We start from the raw sequence: 12,039 nt of genomic DNA, 5'->3' as shown, positions 1-12,039 counted from the left end.
CCCTGAAGTGCCAGCATCCCATATGGGCACCAGTTAGAGACCCAGCTGTTCCACTTCTAATCCAACTCTCTGCTGTGGCCTGGGATAGCAGTAGAAGGTGGTCCAAGTCCTTGGGCCCCTGCACCCACGTGGGAGACCAGGAGAAGGCTCCTGGCTTTGGATTGGCACAGCTCAGGCTGTTGAGGCCAATTGGGGAGTGAACCATCAGATGGAAGACCTCTCTTCTTTCTCTCTCTCTCTCTCTCTCTCTCTCTCTCTGCCTCTCCTCTCTCTGTATAACTCTGACTTTCAAATAAATAAATATTTTTTAAAAAGAACAGGCACACTGTTGAGAGGGTATTAGTTCATTGTCCATTGATATAACAATGTTAAGACTTAATGATTTATAAAGAAAAAGGTTTATTTGGCTGACAGTTTGAGAGGATTAATGTTCAAGTTCAGACAGCCCCATATGTTTGCCTCTGGTGAGGGCCTCGTGGTGATAGCATCACAATGGTAGGGATATATACAGAAGAGATCACAGGGTGACATGGGAAGCCACAGGGATGTAAGAGTCAGACATGTTCTCTTTATAACACACTCTGCAAGGAAATAAATGGATCTCATGAGAAACACATTAACAATTTTTGAGGGTGATTACTCCAATGACTTATTCATCTTCCATTAGGCCCCATATCTTAAAGCTTTCACCACCTGAACAATGACACATTGAACTCTGTTCTTCCAGCACATGAATCTCTGGAGGGCAAACTGCAAACCATAGCATGGGGACATCCATTTGACTTTTCAGGACACAGATTCAACATATGAATTTTTGGAGGACACAAACATTTAGTCCACACCTCCAGCATCTTATTAATTCACTTCACAATTAGATTTTATTTCTCTTTGAGGAATTCAAAAAGTGTGAAATTCAAAATCTAAAGAATATTAAAGCATATACAGAGACAACTAACCCCCCCATCCTGGAAATCACCCAGTTTCTGTGAATTTTTCAACAGTTAAAAAAGATAAAACTCACAGATTTAAAGATATTAAAATTGTATCAAAATAAAGTTGCAAAAATGCATATTTTCTCATATGATACATCATGTTATATTAGCAATGGTTCAAAAATCTTTATGTAGAAATCAAATAATTTTGCATTCAGTGCTTAGTCTGAATCTCCTGGCATAACAACAGTAAGACAGCAAGGAATACTGAAAGGAAAGGCCACCACAAAACACACCAAATGCTTGGAGTAAGAGAAAATGTTTATTGTTGGGTGGGGGAAACCCAACAGGCTGCCTTCCCATGCACAGAGAGAACAACATATTGTAATGGGAGAACAGGTCTTATATAGCTTTTCAGAGGTAAGGAAGTGGGAGCAGAAAATCCCATCATGGTTGGGGTGGAGCTGATACTTGTGATTGGGCTATTTGGTCACTTGCCATCTAGTAAACCAGGCTGGGTTTAGGAAGATGGCATCATTTTACCAACAAATACAATATTAAGGCAACCAAGAAAAGAATATTTCACAAGCAAGCATTAGAGCTATTTTGTCCCTTTCTTGGAAAATTAGCTTCCTACTGCACAATGGGTTGGATTCCAGAAAGAGCCCATCACTATCATATCTGGGGTCAGCTAATGTAGGTCTAATATCTCTAGGGAAGGAAATAAGGAGTAGGAAGGTTCAAAGATGAAAGGTTGAGAGCTGGAGATAGTCCTCACAATTGCATGAGCAAGGGATGGCTGGGAACAGAACAAGTTAAATTACATGAGGCTCAATGTAGATAAAGTGCTTTTGAGATGGGAATGGAAAGGCTATTCAGTTTGCAAATTATCCAGGTCTATCACAATGAAGATTTTGTTAGCATATTATTAATATCAAAGGCATCTAAATAAGATATCAGAAGATTGGATATTAACCACATGAAATCCACAGTACAGTAAGACTTAGTTTAGACATTCACCTGCCCAAAAAACTTTTAAAAAGACTTGGTATGATGTAAAAGTAACACAATATTTGGATGTTGAAGTCTTCAAAGTTAGGTGTACTTAGGAAAATCTTGACATGTATAGAGATCTACTCTAGAAAAGCTGAAAACCAAGACTAGGCAAGTTCAAGGTGACAAGTCAAGATCTGGACTACCTATTAGAATAAATGTACACAGAGTAGTCAAAGAAATCTGGTTGTTTCCTTTGTTGATGGACTATCACTGACCAGACTATTCACTGAACCTGTATAAAATGCTGGATTAATGGTTGTTAAATTGTCCTTTAAGATATTTTATTTGGAACCTAGGAGAAATGGACAAATTCCTGGAAAGGAAGATTCTATCTCAAATCACACCAGAAGAAATAGACATTCTCTATAGGGAATATCTTCCAAAAGAATTGGATCAAGTTCTTTTTCTTTTTTGTACTGGTTAAGATGCTGCTTAAGGTGCCTACATCCTATATCGGAGGGCCAGGGTTTCAAGTCTTGGCTATACTCTAACTCCTGGCTCCCTGCAAATGTGCACTCTTGTAGGCAACACTCAAAATACTCAAGTTATTGGGTTCTTTCCATCCACAAAGGAGACTTGGGTGGTATTTATGACTCTTGGCTTTATCCTGGCCCAATTTTGGCTGTTTTGGTCACTTGGGGAGTACATGCTAGTACGACAAGTGGAGGCTTAGCACACTACACCACAGCACCAAAATTTTTGTTGTTTTTTTTATTTTCTGTATAAAAGACATTCTAAATGGTGTGAGGTGAAACTTAGGTAATTAGAAAAGTGAGTGGAAGGCACATATTGTGGCATAGCAAGTAAAGCCACCACCGGCAAAACCAGCATCCCATATGGGCACTTGTTCATACCTCAGCTGTTCCACCCAAGATCCAGCTCCCTATTAAAGAAAGGGATGGGAAAAGCAGAGAAAGATGACTTAAGTGTTTGGAACCTTCCACCCACATTGGAGACTGGGATGAGGTTCTTGGCTCCTGGCTTCAGTCTGGCCCAGCCCTTGCCATTGTGATCATCTGGAAAGTGAACCAGCAGATGAAGTGTTCTCTCTCTCTCTCTCTCTCTCTCTCTCTCTCTCTCATTTTCACTCTCACTCTCTTTCAAAATTAAATAAGTTTAAAAAAAGAAATTTATAGGAGTCTGGCAAACTCAGGCAACAGCAGTAGCACTGTGCTCTGGGTCAGCAGGAATTTCCCTGCAGAGATGCAGCTAGCTTCACAAATTTGACATGGTTAATGATGCATCCCAAGGTGGAATATGTAAGTGGAATGAGATAGACTTGTCACTGTTGTAGTGGGTCTCTATAGGTAAGAAGTGTAAGCACCCAGAAAGATACTCAGATTGATGGATCAGAGTTGAAGACATCAGTATTAACTCATACTCATTTCAATACATATGCAGATTGCTACATAGAGACCCATTTGCAGATCTGTGATGTTCACAGGTTGTGAACTACATATTTATTTTCTTCTTTGTTGTAAGCCAAAGGCCTAAACGTGGAGAAGAAATTCTTGTAGAATGAAGTATGCCCAGTTGAATGGTCATTCAGGTGAGCTGACTCCACCATTTGGACTCATCTTATGTTTTAGCACCAAACCAAGTGAGAAAAATAGGGGATGGCAATGACAGTAACACCTCTTAGAAAATAGCAAGGGTAGAGGATCTGAGCAACAGAGAGAAAGGCTAGGTAAATATATTTTATATCCAAAAGATGCAACAATACTAAGGAAGAGTTTGCAACAGTTATTAGACATGAATCACAATTTTATACAGAAGTATACATAGGTAAATATGCAGAAAGCTCCCAGACCAGCTCCTAGAGTTTAAATCTACAATGTATGAAATGAGTAACTTTTTGAATGGAAGGTGTACTGATTAGACATTTCAGAAGAAAAGATGAATGAACATGAAAACATCAATATAAGCCATCAAAACACAACTTGAGGACAGGAAAAGACTGAAAATACTGGAAAGATCATCAGTCCAATTATACATTTAAGTAGGATCTCTGAAATGGTCTGGTGTATGTTTGGGAAAATAATGGCCAACTTTTTTTTTAACTTTGACAAAAACCATAAATCCAGAGTTCCACACTGCTTATTGTATTCCAATAACAGGATGGAATAAAATCACTATGCCAAGCAGATCATAATAACTGAATTACATAAATCCAGGAATAAAGTTAAAATCTGCAAAGCACTGAAGAAAAAATAATGCTACCTTATTCACAGAAGATCAAACAGAAGGATAACAGATGTGTTGCTGGCATGAATGCTAACTGTATGACACAGGGAAGGAAACAGCTTTCAAGTACTGAATGAGCTTCCTCTTCAGTGAGACAGTCAAGTAGCTCCAAAAATGCAGAGATAAAAATCTCTGTGAAGACTTGCTGAATGAAACCATCCCATTTGATTCTGAGCCCAGTAACACCACTGAGAATGCCAAAGTCAAAATCCAGGACAACGAGGGCATCCCTCCTGACCAACAGCATTTCATATTTTCAGGCAACAGCTAGATGATGGACACATTCTATCAAACCACAACACCTAGAAAGACTCCATCCTGCAACTGGTGCTCTGCTGCTAGATGGCATCATTGAGCCCTCCCTTTGTCTGCTTGCCTAGAAGTACAACTGTGATAAAATGATCTGCCACAAGTGCTATAATCGGTTCTATCAAAAAGAGATGTCAAGAAGAAATGTGTTCATACCCAACCTCTTCCCAAAGAAGAAAAAGATAAGTACCTGACCCCACAGGTCAAACTCTTGCCCATCACCTATGGCCCCACAGCCTCATTAAAGTATCTCTTGGGTGAAAAAAAAAACAGTAATGAATGAATGTTATATTCACATAACATTTTTATGGGCAAAATCTTTCAAACTAAAAAGAAGTAAAGTGGATACTCATTATAAAGATGTTTTATGTGATTATTGTGAGCATAACTGAGTAATTGGTATGAAAAATAACAGATATGAGTATTTGGTGGAAAACATTTCACTGTATTTATTTTTTAAAGATTTATTTATTTATTTATTTGAAAGTCAGAGTTGCAAGGAGAGAGGAGAGGCAGAGAGAGAGAGAGAGAGGTCTTCCATCTTCTGGTTCACTCCCCAATTGGCCACAATGGCTGGAGCTGTGCCCATCCAAAGCCAGGAGCCAGGAGCTTTCTCTGACTCTCCTACGTGGGTGCAGGGGCACAATGACCTGGGCAATCTTCCACTGCTTTCCCAGGCCACAGCAGAGGGCTGGATTGGCAGTGGAGCAGTCTGGTCTCAAACCGGCATCCATATGGGGTGCCAGTGCTTCAGGCCAGGGTGTTAACACACCGTGCCACAGCACCAGCCCCCATTTCATTATATTTTAAAAAGAAGACTAAAGAACATTTCCTGATATCTTGAGTCAAGAAATTGTCAAACAACTTTAGAAAATAACCTTAATGGAATTATTCTAGTATATCTAGAACTACACATTAGAAAATTTCTAAAATCAAAGTTTAACTTACATTATATAATTCTTTTGTTTGTTTGTTTGTTATACATTATATAATTCTATTAAAAAAGTAGATATGGGGGAATTTGTAGTGAATGTGTAGTGAATATAAAAGAAAAAAAATTAGTGGCTGTAATGTAAGCCACATTCAATCTACTAGAATAATTTTAGGATAAAGTATATATAGTGCTACACATTGGAATATTTCAGTGAAAGATATCTGTGGAGTCATAAAAATCAAGGAAGGTTCAATATGTGACTTGGTGGTGTTAAAAATTAAAATTACCTTAGGCAAATCAGAGACACTGTGCACATGAATGATGCCAGCACAACTTTCAGAATTCTCAGTGACCTGATGCTATCTCAATGACAATATCAACAAGACAGACACAGGCTCACAGTATTAGGACTTATTAAACTAGAATATTAGAATGACATGTAGATAGGATAGATAAATACATCCATCCATCCATACATACATACAGATAGGTAGATAGTAAATTCAGACACATAATCAAAAAATGGATGTTAATGACATGAAATATATGGGTAGTACTGTAATTAATGCTGAATAACCAGGTAGAATAATTAACAAAGCAGATATAAAATTATTTGTTGAAAAAGTGTTCAGAATAAATATAAAAATATTTTTTTAAAAAAAGTGTGTTAAATCATGAAGATATCATTCCACTTTGCACAATGTATTATAGCGAGTTCTAGAAATACATCACAGAAAATTTCATACATTGATGGTAAAAATCTAGAAAAGATAAAAATGTTAAATGGAAGGGAAAATGAATACATTGGCTTAATAGTCTGAACAACATTAAAAAAAACTTGCAAGAATGTGGTGGAATGAGGTGAAAAGGTCATATCAAGATGGCTGCTGAGATGAAAAGTTCATGCCAAGATGGCCACTGAGGTGAAAAGGTCATGCTAGGAAGGCCGCTGACAACAGAAACTGCCTGGCAACAGGCTGTGATTGGATGGCTTTGGAAACTGCCTGGCAACAGGCTGTGATTGGTTGGGGCATAGACTGCCCCTTGACCAGATTGGCTGGTCTTGGCTCTATAAGCTGTTGTACTAACTCAAATAAACGAGTCTGCGGGCTGCTCGCCTCAAGCCTGCTCTCACCCGACTCCCAGAGTCTGTGTGATGACTCCGTGCCTCTTGCCCCCACAACGCTGCTCCTCTCAGAAACGAACCCACTGCAACATTGTTGAGAAATCAACGGCAACATCTGGTGCGCCAACATGACTGAGAAAGAGACAGCAAGTCGGACTCGGTGAGGTCCCCCCTGGATTTCGGCAAGTAGGCCCCTCGGTGTTTTGTGTGCTGTTCAGTTCTGTGAGGGTGAGCACAGAACCCCCTTCTACGCCCCGTTCCTTGTCCTTGTCCTCGGTCTAAGTGACCCCAGGTTAGCACACACCACCCTGAAGCGTACATCGCTTCTTGGCTCCTCCTTTTACTTTCGGTTCGCCCAGTGAATTCACATAAGGGACTGATCATCCCAGAATTCGGAACCAAGTCATCTTCCCTCACTCGAGAGAGGTGACGCTCTGGAGACACTGTGTGGGCATACAGCCTTGACCTAAGGAATCAAGGAAGTCCCCCACTAAGCACAGGACATATGTATGATCTGATACACCACTATCTGTTTGTCTAACATAGGGATACCTCCTGCAAAATGCCAACAACAGCTGAGGTGCTAGGAATTTGCTTTGTTATGGCAGCAGTGCTGTGCGTGTCTTTCATTTGGCTAGAGTTGGCATACTGTGCCACTCTTAAGCATTCAGACATGGGAAAGATACCCCCCTCTCAGAGTCCTGTGCAGATTATCAAAGATAGTGAATCTGTGAGTGATAGGAGCCTGACACTCCAGGTCCCTGTCTCACAGACAATGGTTGATGACTTAGGGAGAGAGAGCTCCGACAGTGAAAAAAACAATGTAGCACACAATGTAGCAATGCCTAGTCAGCCACCCCCCACATACCTGTGGGATGAACTAAGAGGACCTCTACACAATAATTCATGCAATGTCATCCCATCTGCACCCAGTGAGGATCCCCACATTTGTGGCAGTCCTCAGGCACCCCAAGCTCTTAGGGCAGCTGCTGGACCCTGTCCCACCTGCACATTTGCTGTTAATGTAGGAGTGGATGCAGAATCCAGGCCCTGGATTCCAACACCCATAAATGACCTTACTATGCTAAAAAAGGCTTCTCAAGAGTCAGGTCCTGACTCTCCCTACTTTGAACAAGTGCTCAAACAATGGGCAACAAACCTCTAAACTCATTTAGACTGGATTGCACTGCTCAAGGCATGTTTGTCAAGACCTACATATATCCTCAAGAACAGGCCCGCATTGGAGTAGTTGCCTATTTTGATCAGGTCAGAGATTTGGCACTTAAAGCCTTAAAAAATATAAATCCTCCTGGTTATAGTCAGCTCTTTAGAAATCTAGTTCAAGGCCCAAGTGAATGGTTCCCTGACTTCCTTGCCAGAGTCTTGGAGGCAGTAGAGAAAAGATTACTGCCTGGCTCTGATCAAGACAATTTGGTCAAACAATTATCTTGGGAACGTGCTACCAAAGAGGCAAAAGCAGCAATTGCCCTAGTCCATAATGAAGACATTTCTAAATGGATAGTAGCCACAAAAGAGGTAAACCCTGCTGATACTCCCATACAGGCCCTGACTACAGCCATTAACAAATTGAGCACAAAGAAGTCTAATGACCCTCCAGTTTGTTGGGGATGCCAGGAAATGGGACACCTACGGTGAAACTGGCCAAACACTAAAAGATGGGGCAAGCCCAAAACGCTGTGTCCCAGATGTAAAAAAGGCTTTCATTGGGCAAAAGATTGCAAGACCAAACTTTTAAACTCCCAGTGGGGTGGCCCTCAGGCCAGCAAGTAAGAGGGAGTCCCACTACCATTAACTGGTTGATGCCCATCTTCAATCTGAGGCCAAAACTGACCCTATATTTAGATGACATTGCCTTTGTGGGTTTAATTGATATGGGAGCAGATGTTACTGTCTTAAAAGCTAGGGATGCAAGAAAAATACAACATTGGAAGACAGCACTCAGACCTGACCTCCAAGGTGTTGGAGGATTAAAATTGGCTGATCAAGTCATCACGCCTGTAACTTGGCGAGATGACAATGGAGATACAGGAACCATCTTTCCACTAATTGCTGAAGTTTTCATGACCTTATTGGGGAGAGATGTGCTCTCACAAATGCAAGCGGTCCTTACTATGGATCACAAATCTCCACAAGCCAGCAGCTTTAATGGGGAACCTACAAGTAAGATTCACCCCCAATTCTAGGGGCCACTGTTCACCTCATACAAAAGCCAAGCCCAATCCCCATTGAATGGGAAAAAACAGGAAACATCTGGGTAGAGCAGTGACCAATAATACAACCCAAACTTAGCATCCTTAAAGAATTGGTACAGGAACAATTGGAAAAGGGACACATAGAACCCTCCACTAGCCCTCATAACACGCCCATTTTTGTGATACCAAAGAAACAGGGAAAATATAGGCTTCTACAGGATTTAAGAGCTATTAACAAAAATATAAAAAAGATGGGAACATTCCAGGCCGGCATTCCCCATCCAGGGGCCATTCCTAACGGATATCACATAGTTACCATTGATATCAAAGATTGCTTCTTTTCCATACCCATTGCAGAGCAGGATAAGGCTTACTTTGCCTTTACAGTAAGAGAACCCAATTTCCAGCTCCCTGCAAAAAGATTCCAGTGGACAGTACTCCCACAAGGCATGAAAAAATAGCCCTGCCATTTGCCAAAGATACGTTTCTCATGTGACCAGCACACTTAAAGATCAGTACTTGGTCATACATTATATGGATGATATCTTACTTGCTCACAAGAATGCAGCAATTCTGAATGCCTGTCTAAGTGAGACAGTAAGAAATTTACAATTCCTGGGTTTGTCTATTGCCACAGAAAAAGTACATTTTCCTCCCTTTCAATTCTTGGGTTATCAAATCTCCTCCCATATATCTCCACTGGGCCCAAACCTAAAAGTCAAGCATGAATACTCACTTAATGAACTTCAGCAACTATGTGGCCAAATCAATTGGCTGAAGCCCTTCCTTCCCCTAACACTTGCAGAACTTAGACCGCTATACGATTTACTGACTAAAGGAAACAGCCCTTCCTCAAAAATCACATTGACACCAGCAGCCAAATCCGCTATAGAAAAGATTAACACCCAGTTGTCAAATTTAAAAACCTTTAGATATGACCCACAGGTGCCTCTATTTGCCATAACCATATCTACCCTCAAGCCCCCCTTAGGAGTTATTTGGCAACAACACGGACCACTTTTTTGGGTGCACATAGCCTGGAGCGATTGTCGTAAAATAGTAAACAAAGTAGATGCCATCCTTATGATGGGACTTAAATTAAGATATTATACCAATAAGATATTTAACACAGAGCCGGGCATAGTGGTCCTACCATTATCACAATTGGAACTGTCGACATTGATGCAGAATAGCACGCTCTTTCAAACTTTAATGATAAATTTTCCAGGACAGATTGACAATCACCTGCCAGCAGACAGGCTACTCCAGACACTAAAAACCTTAGAAATAGACTATCCAAAACATGCTTTCTCTGCTAATCAACCTATACCCATGGCACCATGTGCGTTTACGGATGCCAACAAGTCACTCTTTGGAATAGTGATCAAATCTTTAACAGAAAAAGATAAGATCCATGTAGAACCCCATGGGGGATCAGTACAGTTGGGAGAAATAAAAGCAATAGTCAAGGTTCTACTCCTTAGCCAAGATGGACCAATAAATATATTTTCAGACAGCAAATACTCAGTACAGTTAGCAAAGACGATCCCTTTTGCAATCTTTAACCTGACCAGTAAGCCAATTGACCAGATGTTCACAACACTTAAAGAGCTAACTGAGAACAGAAAATACCCATGGTATATCTCACATGTAAGATCACATACTGGGTTACCTGGCTTTATTTTCCAAGGCAACAGAAAGGTTGATCATCTTATCTCCTGCAACATGGCTTCCATTGGACACTTAGAACAAGCCCGTATTTTACACCAAAAATTTCATATGTCAGCAAGCAACATAAAATTGCTTTTCCCAGAGCTAACAATGAGCAAATGCAAACACCTAGTGCACTCTTGCAAGAATTGTGCACCCCTTGCCCCATTAGGCCCACTGCAACAAGCAGGAGTGAACCCACGAGACCTTGCTCCTAATAAACTATGGCAAGTGGACATCACCCACATTAATTCCTTTGGTAAACTTAAGTTTGTCCATGTGGTGGTAGATACTTATTCAAAGGCTGTATTTGCAACAGCCCAATCTGGAGAAAAGGCTAGTAATGTGATAAAGGCAGTTAAATCAGCCATGCTGGTCCTTGGTGTCCCCTGGACCATAAAGACTGATAATGGGCCAGCGTATACATCACAGGAATTTACTTCCTTCCTGAAATCTTGGAACATACAGTATGCTACAGGTATCCCATACAACCCACAGGGACAGGCAATTATTGAAAGAACTCATAGGACGATTAAAGATCTCTTACAAAGGCAAAAATAAATAATCATATACCCTCAGACCCACAGCTTGCTTTGACTGAGGTCCTCTTCACTATCAAAATTCTTACTTTTGATTCCCAAGGGATCAGCCCAGCTTATAAACACCGGGGATCTTTTCCATCCCAGACCCCAGTCCCTATGGTTAGGTGGAAAGACTCCCTGAGAGGAGAATGGAAAGGACCACACCCTCTGCTAACCAAAGGTTGAGGATATGCTTGTGTCTTTCCAGAGAATGCAGAACAGCCCATTTGGGTACCAGCCAGAAGCATCAAGCCTGCAACTGACAAACAACCAGAACCAGCTGAACAAGACCGAGACTCCGCCTTGTTAGCAGACACACCTGCCCTATCATCCTACCCTGAGAAACTGCCCAAAGCCATATCTGTTACTGTTGTGTACCCCACTAGCTCTGGTCAGCCACTCAAATGGCCCACAGCCTGTGTGTGGTATGCCATTCCTGATAACCATTATTCTTCATTCCTACCCCTAGCTGAGCAAGCAATCCTGTGGTCTCTCGATTTGAGCGCTGGTTAGTCAATGACGGGTAAGAGCCCCTGGGGGACAACCTAAGACAGGCACAGCTGTATATGGAGACCACATGGAAACGGGGTCAACAATGGTATGGCCAAGAATCATACCTCCCGTTGCTCAAAAATAAACGAAAAGGGGGAAATGTGGTGGAATGAGGTGAAAAGGTCATATCAAGATGGCTGCTGAGGTGAATAGTTCATGCCAAGATGGCCACTGAGGTGAAAAGGTCATGCTAAGATGGCAGCTGACAACAGAAACTGCCTGGCAACAGGCCGTGATTGGATGGCTTTGGAAACCACATGACAACAGAGGAAACCACATGACAACAGAGCCTGACTGATGGCAGGCCATAATTGGATGGTTTCAGAAACTGCCTGGCAACAGGCTGTGATTGGTTGGGGCATAGACAGCCCCTTGATCGGAT

The sequence above is a fragment of the Lepus europaeus genome, unplaced genomic scaffold, assembly GCF_033115175.1.
Source record: "Lepus europaeus isolate LE1 unplaced genomic scaffold, mLepTim1.pri SCAFFOLD_29, whole genome shotgun sequence".
NCBI lineage: Eukaryota > Metazoa > Chordata > Mammalia > Lagomorpha > Leporidae > Lepus > Lepus europaeus.
Note: the sequence above shows the minus strand (reverse complement) of the source record.